Below are 22,573 nucleotides of genomic sequence, written 5' to 3'. Positions count from 1 at the left end.
TTGTGTTCCCCAGAAATACCACATAGCACACATACACACTGGCCACACTAGCTCTTCCCGATTTAGCGAGCCATCTTTTTCCTTATCCGATGCACACATGTGATTGACTTATGACTAAGATGTTCTTTAGGAATGTAGTCAACATTTTTTTGCACCTCATGAACAGTATAAATTGGCAGCCAAAACTTTGTACATCAAGGGATTTCGAGCAGATGTATTCTGTCCAGGCTCTCAGAGAATGCAGCGTTTAATTAAACTAACTTGTTACTGGTTTGCCAAACACTTCTTGTCTTTTCATTTATTTAAGGTAAATCATATCTAAGCAACATTTTGGCAAACCACCCGTGGCAGATTAGTTCATTAAGCCTGACTGCAGTCGAAGGAAGGACCTCAGCCTGAATTGATTCATTGTATTGTAATGTATTTTAAATTTATAGGACGCACAGCTACCCACATGGGGTCTCCCGGCGCAAGACTGAAGGCAGTGGTCATGAGGTTAGAGGGTTATCACTGAGGGAAAAGCAGGGTTTTAAGCTTTTTTCGAAATTTGGTCAGGGAAGGCTCAAGTTTCAGTGGAGCCGGAAGAGCATTCCATAGCTTAGGGGCAAGGCAGGCGAAAGATCGTCCGCCAATTCTTGCCAATTTGAAACGCGGATTTAGGAAATTCCCTTGAGAAGAGGATCTAAGAGGGCGGGAGGGAGTGTAAGGTTGGACAATAGCCTGGAGATAAGCTGGTGAAAGCCCCTGCTTGATCTTATGCATAAAGCAGAGGGCCTTGTATTTAATTCTACTTTCAATGTGGAGCCAATGTAGGTCTTTGAGATAGGGGGAGATGGATGATCTCCAGGGAGCTTTGCAAAGTAGGCGGGCAGCAGAGTTTTGAACCAGCTGGAGCTTCCTCTGTGTCTCTGCGGTGACTCCGAGGTAAAGTACGTTGCCGTAGTCCAGGCGCGCGATGACTAAAGCCTGGACTACCGTACGCCTTGTCGAGTCCGGGAGCATCCAAAGGATTTTGCAGAGCCACCCAAGAATGGAAAAACAGGTGGCTGGCACCTTGACAACCTGGTGTCGCATGGATAGTGAGTCATCTAGGACAAAGCCAAGGTTCCGTACCTGTGTAACAGGCAGGGGTAGAGGCCCCATTTCCGGTGGCCAATGTTGGGGGCCCCAGAGGTGTTTCTGTTTGCCTAGGATGACTACCTCCGTCTTGTCCCCGTTCAATTTCAGGAGATTAGACCTCATCCATTCAGCAACTCTGCTGAGCCCTAGTTTGAGACCAGATGGGGCACAAGTTTTGGCAGAGGAAAGAGAAAAAATGATTTGGGTATCGTCTGCGTATGAGTAGAGGGAAAGGCCAGAGTCTTCCACGATGGTGTCCAGGGGTCTCACATAGATGTTGAATAGCATTGGGCTAAGTGAAGACCCCTGGGGCACCCCATGCGCAGACGAACGCACAGAAGAAGCAGGATTGGAAGGAAAAACTTTGAAAGAATGATCACTGAGGTAGGAGGAGAGCCAGGCCAGTGCAGGTCCGGTGACTCCGGCCGCCTCCAATGCCTTCAGAAGGACAGGGTGCGAAACCGTGTTGAATGCAGTGCTTAACTCTAAAATAATAGGCGCCGAGGTTTAACCCTGGTCGAGGCGGAGACGTAAGTTCTCAGTGACTCCTAGAAACGTGGTTTCTGTAGAAAAGTGGGTACGGAACCCAGATTGGGATGGATGTAGGAAGCCTGTTGCCTCGATATGGGAAGTAAGGTGGGTATTGACATGTCTTTTCAAAATTTTTGAAAATATAGGCAGCAGGGAAATGGGCCAGTAGTTAGAATAAGTCTCGGGGTCGGCGCCAGTTTTTTTTAGGAGAGGAATCACCATAGCTCTTTTCCATTCCTCCGGGACTATGGATTCTCGTAAAGAAGAGTTAGGGAGATCTTGAATAACTAGAATTAGGTCTGGAGAAATCTGACGGAGAGTATGGATGGGGATTGGGTCAAGGGGAGAGCCTGAATTGGCCTTGGCCATACAATCACGGAGCGAGTTTTGCTGGAGCTGGGGTCATTCTGAGATTTGTGGCATCAGAGGAGGGGAATCAGGTGTGTCCGGGGTGGACGGGTCAGGGGATAAGTTGCAAAGGGCTGTAGAAAGGGAATTGTAGATCTTGTCTACTTTGGAAATGAAGAAGTCTGCGATGTCATTGCATTGGGTCTCTCCCAGTGCCGGTGGAGTAGGGGAAGTGTTTGAGCCTGCTAGATTTTTTACCTTGGAGAATAGAACTTTCGGCAGATTAGAGGTGCTGTTTATAGACTCCAGAACATAGGAGGCTTTCCTCTTTCTGCAGGCTATATGGTATTTCCTAAGAGCAGAACAATAGGTTTGTTTATGGTTTAAGGAATATGTCTTTCTCCAAGATCTTTCTAGTTGTTTGCATTTCGATTTCATGGTTTTCAGGTCATTTGTGAACCAGGGCGCTGGGGGGAGATGAGCAATGGGGCGTTTGGAGCTTAGTGGCAAATGCCGGTTGATGTTGGAGGACAGCCAGAGATGGACTTCCTGGTTTAGTGAAATACAGGTTTGTTTGGAAGAGGGGCGGCTAGATTGTAGCGTGGCATTGAGTGCATGAATATTTAATTTAGACCAGGCTCTATATCTGCTTGTAGTGGCAGGGAGGGGCATATTGTAGGTGCTCTCTGCAGTGAAGCTAAAAAAGATGGCAAAATGATCTGACCAGTCGAGGGGAAGGGGAGGGGTACTACAGTCAAGCGGTTTGTTGGAAATAATTGGGTCGAGTAAATGGCCAGCTTGATGAGTTGGGCCCTGATTTCTAATTATCAAGTTAATGGCGTCACAGTCAGATAAAAAAGTACTACTGAGGCTATTGTAAGTATCTTCTAGATGGAGGTTTAGGTCCCCCAGGATAGTGAAATTGGCTGATTTTATTACAAGCGGGGCTATTAGTTCAGCGAAAGATGTAAGACACCGGGTGGATTTGTCAGGGGGTCGGTAGATGAGTATTCCCGATATTGTAAGTTGAGGGGAGACTGAAAGTTTGAATGAAGCAGCTTCGCAGTCAGGGAAAGGAAGAGTTTCTAATTGGCAGGCGTGGGTGGACTTAAAGATAATCGCTATCCCCCCGCCTTTCCCAGTAACTCTGTCCTGTCTGACTATGACGTAGCCTGGGGGAAGAGCACTGGCCACATCTGGGCCAGAACTGGCATGAAGCCAGGTTTCAGTCAGGAACAGCGCATTTGGTTGGGAAGAGGCGAGGAGGTCTAAGATGTGATCTTTGTTTTTTGGAAGGGATCGACAGTTTATACTCCAAAACTTGTAGGATGAGATCGAAGGGGTTGCAGGCAGAGTGTCCTGGTTAAAGGAGAAATTACATTGAGGGCAATTGAATAAGTTGTTGGCTGAAGGGTCTAGGGGAAGACAAGTAGAGGAGTGGCTATTTAGCCGGTGTAATTTCTCAGAAGAGTAAGCGACATGTATATGAGGGTTTGGCACAATTAGGGCAGAGATTGTGGCCACTGGACGCTCCGGGGCGCGGACGGGCGCAGACGGGCTGCGCCTCCGAGAGGGGGGTTCCATTTTATGCAGTGCAGGGTGGGAGGGACGAGCAAGTAATCTGCTCACCCTCTGACTCACCCAAGATGGCGCTGGCAAGGAGCTACTCGGGCCGATGCAGCACCTGATCGGCTGCCGTTGAGGGGTGCGCGAGGGTCAATATATCAATGGGTGAGTGCCCAGATAATTACGAATTTAAAATAGAGTCCTAGGTTTTTTTAAAATAATGTGCAAAATAGCAGTTCTAAAAGCGTCAGCACACACACCGTTCCCGGCTTCCGCCTCAGGAACCACAAACACACTTCCTTCAAGCAGCGGCGCTTGCTAAATGATTAGCTTTTATGCAGTGCAGGGTGGGAGGGACGAGCAAGTAATCTGCTCGCCCTCTGACTCACCCAAGATGGCGCGGTCAAGGTGTTACTCAGGCCGATGCAGCACCTGATCGGCTGCTGTTGGCTCTGAGTAGGGGTCAATATATCAAAGGGTGAGTGCCCAGATAATTACGAATTTAAAATGGAGTCCGAGGATTTTTAAAAATATTGTGCAAAATAGCAGTTCTAAAAGCATCAGCACACACACTGTGACCGACTTCCGCCTCAGGAACCACAAACATACTTCCTTCAAGCAGCGGCGCTTGCGAAATGATTAGCTTTTATGCAGTGCAGGGTGGGTGGGAAGAGCAAGTAATCTGCTCTCCCTCTGACTCACCCAAGATGGCGCCGGCAAGGAGTTACTCGGACCGATGCAGCACCTGATCGGCTGCTATTGGCTCTGAGTAGGGGTGCGCGAGGGTCAATATATCAAAGGGTGAGTGCCCAGATAATTACGAATGAGTGCAGCGTGGGAGGGACGAGCAAGTAATCTGCTCGCCCTCTGACTCACCCAAGATGGCACCGGCAAGGAGTTACTCGGGCCGATGCAGCACCTGATCGGCTGCTATTGGCTCTGAGTAGGGGTGCGCGAGGGTCAATATATCAAAGGGTGAGTGCCCAGATAATTATGAATTTAAAATAGAGCCCGAGGTTTTTTTAAAATAATGTGCAAAATAGCAGTTCTAAAAGCGTCAGAACACACACCGTTCCCGGCTTCCGCCTCAGGAACCACAAACACACTTCCTTCATCTGCGCAAAAAAGATTGGTGAGCAGACGCCATAAATGATGAGATGTTCTGCTGAATTCATGGGGCGGAGTTCCATCCGGACACCGCTGTCCTAGGATAAGAGATTGCATCTAATCCTTAGCTCCAACCTGAGGTGTATGGCTCGTAGACCACTTTTGATTTCCCCCTAATCAGCACGCTACGAGAAAGCAAAGGTAGCTACCTAACCTTGGGCGTAGAGCACAAGGTCCACTTCGTCCCAGGTTGTTAGAAAGGGCTAGTCTGACTTTAGGCTTGGAACATGGTCTATCTCGTCCCTGGGTGTTAGCAAGGGAAAGACGACTTTGGGCTTGAAACAGGATTCGCCTCGTCCCCGAGTGTTAGCATGGGAAAGCTTGGACCAATAAGTTTGATGGCAAGTCGGTTTGCATAGGATCTGGATCTGATATAGAGCCAACATCTCAATCTTGATTTTTTAGTTACAAAAGTTCTTAGGGCTGTTGATTCCAACACTGACAGCACCTGAAAGAAGTGAGATTGGTTCCCTTTTTTCTCTCCACTTTGATCGCTGGGCGTTAGGCAGTCATGCACAAACCTTGGGAGTAATATATGGTGCAAATTTGGAAGCTAGGAAAAAAAAAATCAGACCTGGATAAATCAGGTACAGCTTATGTATGGTGGTAGAAGGTCATTGGTTTTAGGTTATTCCTTTTTCTCCAGTTAATTCATTGCTATATTTGTCCTTCGAGCCTATAGTGACAGATTATACGACTCATCGAGCTCAGTGCACTGAGCAGAGTATCACCTCTCCACTGACTGTAGGCACTAGGAGAGGGCTCAGCTTTTTTAACAAAATACTTTTTTCTGTCAACCTTTTTGGTTTTTTTTAGGTCTTTTCAATTTTTTCGATTTATTAGTATCGTGGTGATGTTGAATTTTGTAAAATCATTCCGCGTGTTCAAATGTTATGTTTCATTAATAGGTCTAAGATTTTAGATGGCAATGACCATTTTTCCAAAATCAGAAGTTCATGATTTCTAGTTTTCTGCTGCAAAACAAAAAACAATTCTCACTGCCCTGAACTAACAATTGCAATTTTATTACAGGTTGTTATTGCCTCATTGCATTTTTGTCTCTATTTTAATGTTAACCAATGTTTGTTGATGCATCAGGTTGCTTTTTGAGCTCATAACCAGTAAATTGAGTTTTATTTACCACCCCGTGTACACAGTTACCCCAAATAAGAGTAGACTTGGTATATAATTTTAATAAAATCATGAGAGAACCAAAATTTTGCAAACCTCTAAAACAAACAAGCTTCCCACTCCATTATGGAGACTCCATTAGACCACATGAAAGCAAAGTTCCCCAACTAGGCTTGGAGATTAGAGAGACATTGCTGTGAGTGCATGCTCCTATGAGGACACCCACATTCCCATGGCCAAAGGGGGAATATTTGATACCAACATCATAGAACTCACCAAAACTTCCTTTCAAACCAGACATAAGGGCCAAGAGAGAGATAAGCAATTGAACCTGTTAAAAATGTGGGCTGACCGAAGTGTGGCCCTAGCACGCGCCATACCCGACAACAAAGTTAGCAGCAGTGAAGTGGAATGCTCCAGCTCCTCTGAGTCTTACAGCGAAGGCGAAAACCTAGAAAGGGACTCGCCAACCCAGTGGGCAGAGAGGGAACACTCACCAAAAGCCACCCCGGTGGGAGCCGACAGACCTAAACACTCATCAGACACAGTGGACTACTCTAGGGTTCATGCTTGCAAAACGAAACATTGGCCAACTATGGGGAGCACCTCACTCGTCCACTCTAGAAGCATGGGAAAGGAACCTCGATTGGTGCATATTTAGGGAGGAGACAGTGTACCTAGCAAGGGGGTGCCCCAAAAAGTGGTTCCATGTGTGGGGTCTCTGGAATGCCTACCGTGGAGAGATCTGTGTGCCGCCTAGATGTGAATATCGAGACGACCACCCACCCCGCAACATTCCTCTCTTGTGTAATAACTGAACACATTTCCTCCTGTGATTATTGCAATGTACAAACTGGCTGACCCACTGTAATGTTTATTTGAACCGATGTATGTTTAATAAAAAGATTTATAAAAAATTTAAAAAACACCCAGGCATGTAAAAACATGCTCAACCCCCTGGCAGTCCTGGACAGCCTTAAGGAGGGCCCCATGGTTACAATGCTCATAAACTGCACACTGTACCACTTCCTGGTAGATACAGGAGTGGGTAGGTGATACTACGGGAAGGGGAAGACCCAATATTGAAGACCACTGCTAAGATACAGGGGGTCTCAGGATCCTTGGCTCTGGTCCCTTTCACAGCACCCCCTGAGTTGGAAATAGAAGTAACTAAGATCAGAGAACAGTTATTGTTCTAACCATCCTCATCAACCAATATATTAGGACAGGACCCGTTGTCCAAATTGAGGATGTCCGTCCAGTTCACTGAGGATAAGAGTAAAGCCTGCGCTCCCCCAAAATCTCCCCACTGGAGCACAGACCAATACCATCCGCCCACACCTCAGAAATATTAGTAAGGACAATCCCCGTCCATCGAGCCCCTTTCGAGGGAGTAATCTGGAGTTATATGGGAAACCTCCTACATTTGTAGAAACTAGTGGACCGGTCATGCACACCATTGGTTAGTCCAGACGGCCAAGGCAGTAGCATGTAGGGAACGCAGGGTCCCAGGAACCCTGGATCATGACACGCACAAGACCATCACACCTCTCCAGGCTTGGGGGGGGCTAGCTCGGGCTACCCAGTTAAGTCTCCGTCACCACCCTGGTGCCTCTTCAAAGGAAGAGGCAGCCCAGTCAAAGTGGCACCCGGCAATGGGGCGCATTTACTAAACTGGGGGCCCTCTCCTTGCTACCCGATACATGGTTGAGACAAATGACCACAGCAGGGAAGGCTACATGTCCGACCATCAGGAAACTGCATCAGGGAATAGTCCCTGGTGGCTGCTTGGGAGAAATCACTGAGCCTAGAGTGGACAGGCTACCTCCTACATCACCCACTGTGTAATTCTTCTGGAGCAAACAAGAAACTGGCGAGAGCACTTCTAAAGAGGTCCTGTCACCGCGAACGTACAGGTGGTGCCTGATTGGAAAGAACTTAGCCATGGGACCCCGGGGGAATCCAATGTAGCACTCGCACCTGAGAGCCAAAAAGCCCATTGTCACCTAAAAGTATCTCACAAATGAAATAGACTGTTATCAGGGGTACTACCACAGAATAACTACAAACAGGACTAATCATAAAACCCACAGACACACAATTATCCAGAACATCTGCACAAGCATACCGCTCACACGCTGAAGGAAGCCCTACACAAACAGGAAAACTGCAGGACAACCATACTATGTTGATAGTGTATCTATGCTAGAGTTCTTCACCTGGGTGCCCACAGGAGGCCCAGCGGTACAAAACAAAAGGTGGTCTAGTAGCACAATTAGCATAAAACATAAACAATTTTGCTAGCATTCACCATTAGGAATTCTAGAAGTCACTGTTGCGATTTCATGCAGTTTATTTGCATTAGAGTAGGTTTATCAGTAGAGGCAATGAAGTTGCTCTTTGATTTCAAAGTTATAGTAAACATTTACAAAAAAGCAAAAGGTGCTCAGACTGGGGGGAAGAAGGATAGGATAGTGACAGTGATGAAGGGGTGGGGGTTGTGAACAAGGACAGGTTGACCGTACCCGGGGGGAAGAAGTTTGATGAGTGAGCATGATGGCCCCCACCTGTGCATAAATGCAGGCACCCAGATCCTTGTTCCCATACCTCCAGTGCATACCACAGATCAAAAGGACACCCAATCTCCAGTATCTTTCAGGCCTTCTCCAAATGGAGGCCCACCTATTGTCCCAAAACTGGACAAATGCTCTGGAGATGGAAACCAGACCTTCCAGGCATTTTTAGAAGGGGGGGTTGAAAGAATCCTAGAGTTCCACAGGCCTCACAGTAATCCAGGAATGAGTCAGCAAGCCTCCAACTGCACACTGGTCTCTCCTTTGGGGCAGAGCATGCAGCTCCATATTCCCCTCCCCAAAACCCTTTCAAAACCTTCTGAGGTTGACCCATTTGATCAAACCTTGACAAACGTGATAGATCCAGAAAATCTAGGAACCAGGGGAGAGGGGAACGGCGGGAGGTAGAGGGTCTTCATAGATATCCTTCTGGAGCTGCATCTGGGGTACAGGGGTGGGCACGTTAAGTTTGTTAACCATGCCTAGCTGTTCAAAATCACGCTCACTGGGGCCCCAGAAGGCAGCATCCAAAGAAATGGATGGCCTGTTTCCAGCCATACCTGTGTTCAAGCCACAGGGTTCAAAGAACAGCATCCCAGCAACGGATCCTCAAAGCCCCGAAAACAAGAGCACAGCATACAGGCTCAATTGCGTTGGAAAATGCCACCAACTCCATTTATGCCTCTTCCATCATTCCCAACACCTAAAGTCCCAAAGGGACCCTTGAATCTTGCTGAGAAAACACTTCAGGCAATCATAATCGCACACAGTTTTCCCAATGCAAATCCCCAACAAGGGGTCCACAAATGACCTTCTAAACAACTCTAGTATCCTTGTTAAGAATGCCAACACCCAAGAATAGGGTACAGCCCACCAGGACCCACGCAAAAGAGCCCAAAGGTTATCAATCCTTCTAGAAGAAGGGCAGGGCCTGGGAATTCAGCCAAATTAGAGGAACCTCATTCCATGATATGTGCAAAGACCCAAGGGGCATGCACGTGTCAAAAGAAACTTAAAACTAAAAAGTAAATATCCACCTCACCTCACAATTGCATGCAGCCCAGATTGGCCAAAAGGATAACTCAGCTCTTGCTAAAACATCATGCTCTGAACAGAATTGCCTTCAGAGAAAATACTGTCTCTCTGCTGTAGCAAGAAGGGGTGGGGGATTACACTTCTAAAATAACCCCTGCTCACCCCTTTGTTATCTTGGCACGAACAGTCAGGTATATCTCAGAGGCAATGTGTAAAGCATTTGCACATAACACATAGTAATACAGTGAAAACACTACAAAAGGACACCACATCAGTTTCAGAAAAATAGCCAATATTTATCTGTGTAAATCAAGACCAAAACGATAAAAAAACCAACATAAAGTAACAAAAATACTATTATGGCAAAAATAGAATCAAAGTAGAGTTCCTTGAAGTCAATAGCTTCGTACGTGGCTATCATAGCGTCATGACCAAACAAATCCAACAGTTGAGGCCGACCACGGCATTGCGGGCCAGCTACAGTGTTGGTAAGACCCTCAAACAGTACCTTAAAAAATGCAAAGTGTTGTGGGCCTTGTGATGAGCTCGGAAGAGACGGTATCGGCAGACATTGGCCCCGGAGGTTGCTGCAGGAGTAGTTGGGCCCTTGCAGTCACACACATTACAGATCAAACTCTGTGAGGTTGAAGTCAGGAGCACTGGCATTGGCAGGCATCAGGACTGCAGTGCGAAGTAGAGCAGCTTGCAGTGCCCTCAGGTTGCAGTGCAAGCAGCTGATCGGTGGCAGCATTGGTCGAGCCATTAGTGAGATCAGGGGTGCAGTGCAGAGTGAGCGGTGGTCTCTGCGGTGCCAGGAGGTCACGGAGCTGGCAGCGGCATCTTTGATGGCATGAAATTGCTTTTTCTTTTGTTGCAGCACAAAACACACAGTTCTCAGTGCTGGTAGCAGATGATCTTGAAGTCTTTGCTGTTCCTGAGACTTCCGGAACGGGGGCAAGCTCAACCTCAAGCCCTTGGAGAAATTCAGGAAAATAAGTTTCAGACAATCCAGTCCAGTCCTTTCACTGGCCAAGACAGAAGCAGCTACTACAGGCCAACAGAGCAAAGCACACAGCAAAGTGGTAGTTCCTCTTCTTAGCTTCTTCAGCTCTTCTTCTTGGCAGGTTCCTTAGTCCAAATGAGTTCTAAAGTTTTGGGGTCAGGGCCACAATATTTACACTTCTTTCCCCTTTGAAATGTTATTCAGAAAGTCTCTGGGTTCAGTGAAATCAAGTCCTGTCCTACCTGGTCCAGCTTAACTACAGGAGGTGGACACAGCATTGTGCAGAGCAGACACAGCCTATTCAAGTGCTTTTGAAAACTCCTACCACGACTCTAAATGCAGACAGGTCTATTCAGCCTGGCTATGAGCCACAAAGGAAAGGCTGGACACACCTTAACCCCTTTTTGTGACTGTCTAGTGTGAATGCACATCCCCATCTCCTGTCACTCCAGAATCAGATAGTGAATAGACAAACAGGCAGAGGCACACAGGGTTTTTAGTAAGAAAATGCCCACTTTCTAAAAGTGGCATTTTCAAACACACCATTTAAACATCACCATTACTGAAAGATATGTGATTAAATTCTGAGTTCAGAGATTGTAAACTCCATTTCTCTATCTTCTCCCAACAGAAAGTTACACTTGTCAGCTCTTACAAGGCAGCTCCCGTGTAAACGTATGGGACAGAGAGCCTTTCAATAGTGAAAAACTAAATTGGCAGTATCTGACTATCAGGACATGTAAAACATACTACTACATGTCCTACCTTTCACATAAACTGCATCCTGCCCAGGACATGTAAAACATACTACTGCATGTCCTACCTTTCACATACACCTCATCCTGCCAACAGAGCTACATAGAACCTGGCAAGTGGGTCTCATAACCAGTGCTCCAGGCCCACCAATAGCATTTGATTTACAGGCCCTGGGTACACACAGTGCACTGTAATAGGGACTTACTAGTAAATCAAAACCTTACAGAATGAACATTTGCACTTTAGCACTGAATAGCAGTGAAAAAGTGAACTGAGACACTAAACCAGCAAAAATGAAGTCCAGCATACAATCAAAATTAGAAGGTCGCATGCAAAAAGACAATGGAAACATGCCAAAATATGCCAGGTCTAACACATGTCCCCTCCAGCTGAAAGCAGGGAGTACTACCCACGCACCTGGGAGTTTTCTTCACTAAGGCAGAAGAACCTGGGCAGACCATCAGCGTTGGTTTGTTCTGATCCAAGGCGGTGTTGCACCATAAAGTCCATTCCCTGTAGGGAGATGGACCACCTCACAGTTTTGGGTTTTCACCCCTCCAATGCATTAACCATTTGAGAGGTTTGTAGCCTGTCTGAACTCGAAAGTGGGTCCGAAACAAGTAGGATCTTAGCTTCTTCAGCGCCCAGACCATAGCAAAAGCTTTTCGGTCAATTGGACTCCACCTTTATTCTCTGGGGAGTAGTCTCCTGCTAAAAAAGACTACATGCTAGTCTAAACCCTCCTCGCTCAGTTCTGGCACCGCTCCCACACCATGCTCTGAAGCATTTGTCTGCACAACAAATTCATTGGAGATGTTGTGGGCATTGGTTGTAGGGGCACCACCTTGCCGCTTCCTACCTAGTGCCTAAGTACACCATGGACCCCTGCCCGAGCTGGCTGTTCTGCCCTTGATTGTGAGGCCTGCCTTTTGCAGGGTCTTCAACACTACCCAGAGGTGATGTAAGTGATCTTCCCAGCTGGAATGGAACACTGGGATGTCATCCAGGTGTGCAGCACTGAAATCCTCCAGCCCAGCCACTATCTGATTGAACCCCTAACGGATCTATGAGCTCATCAACTCTGGGGACGGCGTGCTGGTCAGTCCTGGTGACAGCATGGAGCCCATGTACTCCACACAGAACCGAAGTTCAGGATTGGCATCGGGTGCATCAACATTGGGGACCAAGACCACTGGGATGCCCATACAGTAACTCAAAGGGACTGAACCCTAATGACTTCTGCGGTACCTACTGTCGCATGGATTCTGCTCCTACACAGAACTGTGCATAGAGACTTGGAACCTCAGTGAATTAGGGTGTGCCAAAACTCACCTTAGTAGCCAAAATCCCCTACCAGACTAGCAATCAGTGTCTCATTGTTTCTTCCATACCCCCAATGATTAGACAACCCAGAACATGAACTTTAGAACACCTCAGGTAATGTGGAACACCTGAAAACTCTTTCGTTATACTATCATACTAGTCCAAAACGAGGAGTAAATGAAGACACGTGCAAGTTTGAAATATTTATTTCTAATGCCGTGTTCTCAGGCGCAGTATCTTAGCTAATACAAGCAAACATAGTATAAGCAGCAAGGTTATCAGCATAGTTACTATTCCATAAAATACAAAGGGAGAAATCATTTTAAAATGCTAACGGGAAGAAGGCTAAATTACACCTCAGTCTTCCCTCCCTTGCTAGTATATTATATCTACAGAAGGTCTCTTTGGTTTTAGAAGGGCGGCCCCATACCTCTGGTCTTAGTAAAAAGGGATCACATCACCTTCTATACCAGTTCTCTGCATGCGAAAGCTCATCAAGTGTGTTTGCATGCTCTACGCAGTGCATTATTAAATGCGCCAAAACCAGAGTTGGCCACAGCTGCATATGTGTTATGTCTAGGACGTGCGCTGATCAGACCAAACAACAACAACTGTGTTAAAATAACCTTGAAGGCCTCTGCACTCACTGTTCAGACATAGCTTACCATGCAAAACTGATACTATAGGAAAAGAAATTATTCTACTAGGCTCAAAGCATTAATAACAATATGTGCCGTGTGCAGAAGCAGCAGAAAGGAAAAATGGCGTTTAAACTTCTAATAAGCTCATGCTAACTTAACACAGTGTGAAGGCAAAGCGTAACTCCATGACACCCTCCCTTGATCCGAGCACGGATAAGATAAGATAAGATAAGGGGCAAATTTAGGAATGCAGAGTTCAAGAACAATATTCAGAACAAGTCTCCAATTTGCACAAGGAGTAGAGAATTTTTTTTGAAGAAAAAACCTCATAATCCGTTAATAGTTCAATTGCAAAAAAAATGTAACCTTTTGACGTAGTTAAGTCAATAGGTCTGGCCAAAAAAAAAAGAAGAAATTGGGATGAAAAAGTAAAAAATATCCGATGTCCAATAAGTGGCGTCGGTCATGGAAGAGAGAGACGAAGACACATCTCATTCTAACAATGAATATGCAAAATATGCAGCAACAGCCTCCAACAAGAAGTCACTGTTCTCATCTGAAAATAATTCATCCATCCAATTCAACAAAGGGAAAGAACATACATGTTCCTCAATCACCGGACCCTCTGGCACCATCAGAGGACAACTCGGTGGGTTTTCAATGAAGCTGCATGCCAAGAAATCTTGCGACGCGGTGAACACATTCCAACGACCCAGTACTCCATGCATCACTGCAAAGGCCATAATCTCTCCATCAGAACAAAGCAATTCATGAGCAACTAAGGAGCTCATAAGTTGATTATAGTCCGCATCGGGAGACACAGTATTGCAGAGACACAAATCCAGGGCCCATTCGAAGTCGCAACTCAGGCAATAAAAGACAGGCTGGACGCATGTAAAGTAGGAAAATTGAAATGATAATCCATAAGCTGCACTCAATGTAGCAAGAGGCAGCGCTCCATAGTACTCAAGCATTCGGGGGCGTAGCAGCCCCATCCGGAACAGCTCCTCTTGTAACACAGGTTGTGCATCCATTTTGAAACAAACAAAACAGTAATAGTACACCTGCATCCAGAGCCAGCAGTAAGGGAAATCCACCAAACAGGCTGGAAAAAATAGAATGAAAAAATGCTGAAAACACACCAAAAATAGTTTGAAAAGAAGTCACAAGGCCACTGCTTACAACTTTAAAAAAGTGAGCCAGCCCTGTGGTGGAGGATGCATTAAAGATAGTGTGAATTAAGTCACCGAAATGCAAGGGCAAATCAGTGCTCAATAAGGCATGCACTTCTGTGCGGGTGTTAGCCACATGAAGGACAAATGTTTCACGAGCAGATGTGAGGGCAACTTCTTTCTGGGATAATAGAGCTCTTATGCGACTCATCTTGTGGAACTCTGCTTTCAAGGTCGGAATCTTGGGCCAGATAGAAACATCAAGCTTCCCATGCGGAGGAGGATACATTACATTTTTACAGCAAACCACACGCTCACTGACGGTAACGACATAAGCGATTCCCGCTACTAACCCACAACAATATTAATTTTTCAAAAGTAAATAACTCCAATTCGCCAGTAATGCGAATGTGGGTACGATAGCAGGCACAGGTGTACCTTTCAAAATACAGGCTAAATTTGGCTCATTCTGATTACAGGAGTCATGTAACTGGATATGTCTACACATCAATGAGTGATCTGGTGTTTCAGTGCAATCTTCACCATTCAAAAAACTTCCTTACCCTCCCTAAGGCATCTATAGGTAAATGGAAGCGACCAAGCTTCATGGAGATAAGCACTCCCCAGAGGCTCATATCTACCAATGGCAAAGTACTTCATACACGCCTCGAACTTGAATAAAGGAAAAGGAAACGGGAGAGTTATTAACCCGTGGATAAGCCACGTAGCTGTATTGGCTTCAGCTACTGAAAATTGTAAAGGTTCCAACTTTTCAATGTGCAACATAGAAAAAGAAGCATCCTTCATTGACAGTAAACGCTGCTTGTCGGTCAAATCGTTTTCCAGACTTCGTTGTAAATAGCATATATCCATCTTTTAGATCTACCGTTAGCTGGGCCCTTCATGCTCTATTCTATCTTTAGCTTCCAGTTTCTTAATTTCTTGATTTTCTAAATTCAACATTTTCTCATTAAAAACTGAACATTCTTTGAGAGTTGGCATCAAGCATATCACTGAGCTGGGCCCTTTATGAAATCATTCAGATCAACATCGACAGTCAGTTTAGACAAATGCAGTTTAACTGACGCCCAAGTAGAATGTTTGGGCCAATTTTGACATAATTTGCCTACAGAATAGGTAGTCACAGAATGGCCACTTTCAAAATGGGGATCTACCCTGACCTGTGTAAAGCCATGAGCCAAACCCAGAAAACGATGCTGGCAAGAGTCAGCACTTCTGTGCCAGAGCAGCCAGCCTTTGGGATCCAAACTTGATATGTTAAAGGAAGAATTTCACAACAGAGTTTGTAATTCTCTGATCGAAAATTTAGTGGCATTACTCCAACCGGAATATTCTTCTAACTCACGAAAAGAAGGAGCATTTAATTTCTTAGTAGTAGCCAATCCAAAGCAAGTTGTCTGTGAAATTGTAGAAGTCAAAAACAACATATGGTTTGGGATGAGGCATGCACGGTGCAAAGCCTCAGTGCCTTACACTTGCCAGATTTTAGAACCCCAAACTGATTTAAGGTCAATGGTATCCTTCCATACCTCGTAGCCCCCAACAGCTAACTGGTCAAGAAAGGACTTTAAATACAATAATTTAGTATCGGTAAGTCTAACTTTGGATGCAGACTTTTCAGTCATTCGAAAATAAAATGCATTGGGATTTGACTGATTAAAATCGGTAAAGTAAGTGAACCTTTTCAAAAAGGAAGCAGAACTGCCTTGTATAGGAGCTGGACAATGTTCCCATTGTGTATAATTGATAGCTTTATGGAGGTAATGATTCCCAAAATGTTGGCAACTATATAAATCACTGTAATTAGCAGATTCTAAATACAAATCTTCAGCATCAAAGGCAGCATAATATTTCAAACCAGAAAACAAGGCTTTTAAGGCCTGAACATCCCAATCATCAGAACGAATATTTTGTTTAATTACATCCCCCATAGAAACTCTAAGCACATTAGGGACATTTATAACCTCAGTGGGCCTATGAATCTGAAATCAAACAGCATCCCATACAATCCCATCTAAGACAGGCCAAGCAGTAATATTAACAAAAGCAAGGTCCCTCTTCAATTTGTGTGATGAGGAATGGGGAGCCAATGTTCCATTGATATGTCAAATGCATGTTCTCTCTTCGACATAGTGTCCGTTGACAAGTCTAAAAAAATACACCACAAAACCAATTGACATGAAAAGGTAAATTGAAAAAAAGCACCAGCCATATCTAGGTCCAAGGGGGAATCAAAGCATTTTCTTAAACAGTCTTGCCAAAACAGAAATATTTGAAGGTTTCTTTGATGTGTGTGAATCAGTGTGAAATGAAAATCGGGATTCTGTAGCGAAGCGAGTTTGCAAATCAGGCATTGATAAGTCAGTTGGGTAAGTATAATCTGTTTCATCAAGTTGAGTACCAGGCAGTGTACTCAATAAAGGACTAGAAATTGCAGGCATCTCGAGGGCAACATCAGGCCTTAGATTAGAAGCCAGGCCAGAACAGAATTTCTCAAAATCGAAGGACATGAGACTGCTGGAGTCATACTAAGAAGAATCGGCCACTCTGTGTATTTTGACATTGTCTATGGAGATATACCTGTTTTCCTTATGACCTGGAAGTGGAGGTACAATGACTGTTCTTGTGCCCTTCACGCCAAGCACCGGAACAGGAGCTCGATAAGAGGGACCAAATTCCTTCTTGTTTTCGATCTTCTCTCGAACCAGTTCTCCAACTTAGAATAGCCAGCCAACTACAGGGATCTGCAACGCATCATCCGAGGTGGAGGGCAAATGTTCCTTTGCAAGACTGTCTCTCGTCTTTTGTAGATCCTGTAAAACATTGCAATGTTCATCTACGTCAAAAGAGGCAGCAACAGCCGCCTGACTAGACCGTCAAGATCTGGTACGAACATCTTGATACCAAAGAGCATTTCGTATGGGGTCTGCCCACCCAGAGACCTTCTAGGGAGATTATTAAGGGCACGCTGCACGCTATTGAGGTGGGCCAGCCAGTTCCTGCCAGTGCCTATAACTCTTGCTGTCAAAGACTGCTTTAAATCATGGTTTATTTGTTCCACAACACTATTACCCTCAGGTCTGTATTGAGACAAACACTTGACTTGGACCCCCAACAAAGCCATGGCATCCTTGTACGCCTTAGAGGCGAAAGCAGGACCCTGATACGATGGCAGGTACCACAGGCAAAAATCCCTACAAAGGCACGCAAGTCTCTTATGACAGTTCGTGAATCAGAGCTTCGGTGTGGCCACACCCACACAAAGCGTGTGCATGAATCAACTGCTACAAAGATGTACTTATACGCAGTATCAGAAGAAAAAGAACTGCAGTGATCTAAATATACACATCCAAGTGGTTTATTAGAAATGTACAGCTGTGTCTGGGGCGGACGCGTAGCAGTTGATGGCTTAATCTGCTGGCAAATGTCACATTGAAGGACATAATCACGCATCTGTTTGTACAGCCCCCGCCACCAGAAACGTTGTTGTAACTGAGCTACAGAAGCCGAAACACCCACATACACAGACGCAACACCCTCATGGGCAGCTGTAATCAGTGTTGGCCTGCGGTCCGCGTTGGGAATTAACCTTTCACCAACGTCTGGTATTTTCACATAATGAACTTTATCAGGACTTAAGTGGTATGAATACTTCAAAGGGAATCCCTTAGGATATTTACTTCCCTTCTCAGTCGCAGCAACGGCTGCCAAGATGTCATCATCGATCTTACTTTTGGAACATGTAACTGCTGCAACCAAATATGTTGATACTGCTGATTTCGTGGCCTCATCGGCCAACGAATTTCCAACAGCGTGAACTCCTACACGCTGATGACCAAGAGTGTGAATTAGATACACGAGTGGCAACTGCTCTCTAAGTTCAGCCACTCGGAGCCAGATCATTTTATGTTTTATTGTGCTATCCTTGGAATCACGAAAATCTTTCTGAATCCAAAAGAACAGGTTTTCGTTGTAAGACTGTACACAGTAGTAAGAATCACTCACAATAAGAGGCAGCAACAGCCGCCTGACTAGACCGTCAAGATCTGGTACGAACATCTTGATACCAAAGAGCATTTCGTATGGGGTCTGCCCACCCAGAGACCTTCTAGGGAGATTATTAAGGGCACGCTGCACACTATTGAGGTGGGCCAGCCAGTTCCTGCCAGTGCCTATAACTCTTGCTGTCAAAGACTGCTTTAAATCATGGTTTATTCGTTCCACAACACTATTACCCTCAGGTCTGTATTGAGACAAACACTTGACTTGGACCCCCAACAAAGCCATGGCATCCTTGTACGCCTTAGAGGCGAAAGCAGGACCCTGATACGATGGCAGGTACCACAGGCAAAAATCCCTACAAAGGCACGCAAGTCTCTTATGACAGTTCGTGAATCAGAGCTTCGGTGTGGCCACACCCACACAAAGCGTGTGCATGAATCAACTGCTACAAAGATGTACTTATACGCAGTATCAGAAGAAAAAGAACTGCAGTGATCTAAATATACATATCCAAGTGGTTTATTAGAAATGTACAGCTGTGTCTGGGGCGGACGCGTAGCAGTTGAAGGCTTAATCTGCTGGCAAATGTCACATTGAAGGACATAATCACGCATCTGTTTGTACAGCCCCCGCCACCAGAAACGTTGTTGTAACTGAGCTACAGAAGCCGAAACACCCACATGCACAGACGCAACACCCTAATGGGCAGCTGTAATCAGTGTTGGCCTGCGGTCCGCGTTGGGAATTAACCTTTCACCAACGTCTGGCATTTTCACATAATGAACTTTATCAGGACTTAAGTGGTATGAATACTTCAAAGGGAATCCCTTAGGATATTTACTTCCCTTCTCAGTCGCAGCAACGGCTGCCAAGATGTCATCATCGATCTTACTTTTGGAACATGTAACTGCTGCAACCAAATATGTTGATACTGCTGATTTCGTGGCCTCATCGGCCAACGAATTTCCAACAGCGTGAACTCCTACACGCTGATGACCAAGAGTGTGAATTAGATACACGAGTGGCAACTGCTCTCTAAGTTCAGCCACTCGGAGCCAGATCATTTTATGTTTTATTGTGCTATCCTTGGAATCACGAAAATCTTTCTGAATCCAAAAGAACAGGTTTTCGTTGTAAGACTGTACACAGTAGTAAGAATCACTCACAATAAGAGTCGTCACACTAGGATCAGTGAACTCCAATGCAAGCATCAGAGCACAAAGCTCTGCTAATTGTGCGGTACAGTCCCCCAAAGTCTGCGTGTGCACGACTTTGGACTTGAATTAATCATTGAATTAATTGAGGTCACAAATTTTTGTGGCTTAAAATCACTATAGCTGCCGAATGTCAGTGGTTTTGTTAGTTTAAAAATGTTATGGTTTAACTGACATTTTCACCTAACTATAACGTCCTTTTTACCTTTAATTTTTTCAGTGAATTTCTAAGGATTAATCTATGTAAAGTAAGCTATAGTCAAAATTCCTAACTATAATGCCACTTTAACCTTTGCTTTTTTACAGTTAATTTCAGTGATATTTTGATGTAAGATATCCATTGCCATGCACAGTGCATGGTTGGTCACATGGCCGGGCCTGTGGCCAGACCCTGCACTCAGCCCCCTGTGGTTGGGTGAAGGGCCTGGCAAGCTCCTGCAACCAGCCCCTCACCTCCATGGTCACCAACCACTTTCTTTTATTTCTTAGATGTGTTGAGGATTCACTGTAATTCTCTAGGTGACTATTGTTCAGTATCGCAGATGATCTGCACATCTGATGTGAATCTCCGGGGGTGTTGTGCTGAGCATCACAGTGGATCCGCTGATCCACAGAACCCCCCAAAAAACCTTTTAGGAAAAAATGTCACCCTAAGAGAGACCCTTTGGGACACCCTGTTAAAATAGAAATTATTTTGTTTATGTATTAATATGTTTAAGTTAGCATTCGCTGCTCCATTTCTATTTGGGCGCCATTTTGAATCATTATCAAAACTAATTATTTCCTATTTCTGAGAAAAAGGCATCTGTTGAGTTGCATTTCTCCAAGGCTGAGTTTTGCTTCACTAATGAATACACTGTTCTTATTAGCGCATTCCTTTCCTACTAGATAGAGGCTTACTCTCACTTGACTAGTGGCGGGGATGGGCAGAATGAATCGTAGATAATGTGTGCCTGACCTCAGAATCGAAACATACTCTTCGTACTTCACTGTTTTGCTGCATTTGCTTTTAAAATGAAATTGTGGGCGTGCGTTCATTGGTTCTGAAATGTACATAATGTATCTTTATGCTTGCTGTTATCAGTCCCTCTGCAGCACTCCTAGCAACAGGGCAGACTGGGCTCCGCTCTGAGTGTACTTTGAGTAGGCAGTTATTGATTTGTATTCTCCACTGTCTGACTGGCTCTTCATTTTGTATGGAAGGCTGAGAGGTGGTCATCCATGACCCTGGTGACCCTAACCGGGTAACTTCCTTCAACCCCAAAAGACCTAGTGGTTCAGAATACTCCTACCTTGCCCCATAATATCCTATTTTGTTTAATTTGTTCGACTTGGGGACTGAGTCCCAGTGACCTAAGAAGGCAGCCACAACTTTTTTTTCATAATCCATGGTTGAGTTTAAATATCCATTGCGGATCTTCCTCAGATACGCTGCGGTGTAAAATATGCATATATTTTTAGCCTTAATTTTGCAAAAACACTGAACAGATTTACAATAAAACATAAAAAGCACGCTTTCTGGATCGTGATCTAGCTTTCTGCCAAATTCGGTGCAATTCTGTCAAATTGTTTTTTTGGCATCGCAGTTCAATTTTTGGAAAGTTTTCACTGGCACCCCTTTTTTTCCTGTCCCCTCCTGACAGATCACCCAGAATCTTTCCAGGAAGAAGCTGTGGTGGATTTTATTGTGTCAAGAAGATTTAGCAAACAGTACCAAAGTCATTAGTAAACAAAACAAAATCATATTCCTATGGAAACATGGTGTAACTAGAACTACCCAGCAGATATCCAACCACAACATGTTCGCAAGGAAGCAACAGCACTCAACAGGGCTTGCGTTGATCAAGATCATGTTTTATTCCATCAAGAAAAGCAAAACTCTGTAAAAGATAGACTACGTGTTTCGGTGCGAAGCCTTTGGTACGTGGAGCTTTGGGGATATTAATTTACTGGTGGTTGCCAGTGTAGTGTAGATCCTATTTTCCCTATAGGCCCTGCGCATTGGAATAACATAAACAGCAGTGTAGACGTGGAAGTGCGGTCTTCCAGGTCTCTACTGACTATGTTAAACTTAATTAGGTTTGTGCCAACTAGCTCAGAGGTCACTGGAAACTTTCTTGACTGTATAGGAAGTGATCAGCTTCCCTGGCTCAGACAAGAAAGGATTCAGTTTTCCAACAACCGCATAAATATGACAACTTTGCTCCTTAGAATAAGAGTCAATCTCTAGAGTCGTGTGAAACAATAGACAGCTATTTCACTCAGTCAGTTGTGCAAGAATTACTTTCACCGGGATGCAGAGAATAGAGAGACGGGCGTTTTCAATAAAAGGTATTATTTATTGAACAGTCTTTCTTCTCATGCAAGAGAAATGAATTGCCGCAATTGCAAGACTTGTTAATATAAAAAGTGCGTACAGTAAAAGGAGTATTGCAAAGTAATACTGTAAAAGCATTGATATGGTTTCTTAGCCATACGATAGTTAAAATGAGTCAAATATATACATTCATATATACATTTAGCTAACGTCCTCAAATGGTGCTTCTAACTACGCCTACCCCAGTGTACCTGACCTAAGCCTAATACTTGTGAGGGAGTAAGTAAGTAGCAGTTTAAGTTAAGTTGGTTTTGCCAAGGGTTTGCTTCAAAAATTCTCTCTAAGGGTTTAGTCAACACTGTACCACTGGAATAGAATGTTGGAGGTCTTGTATCTCCTCTCAGGACTCGATATCCCAGTTACCCGCAAGGGTAGGCTGGAAATGTCAGAGCTGGATTTTCTCGGCAGGAGAAAAGACAGCGTCTTTCTCAGCGCATCAAGGAGGAGGAGGGGCAGCGTCCGTGGGCTTCTCGCATCTGCTGGGCTCTGCAAGGGACAGCTGTTCTGCTCCTGGATTCACCACCACCATTGCTGTGTTTGCTTAAGGCAACGTTGGTATTATTTATACCTGGAAGGTGCCTTGTTTGACGTAAG

The sequence above is a fragment of the Lissotriton vulgaris genome, chromosome 8 (genome assembly GCF_964263255.1).
Source record: "Lissotriton vulgaris chromosome 8, aLisVul1.2, whole genome shotgun sequence".
Lineage (NCBI taxonomy): Eukaryota > Metazoa > Chordata > Amphibia > Caudata > Salamandridae > Lissotriton > Lissotriton vulgaris.
This window is presented reverse-complemented; position numbering follows the sequence as displayed.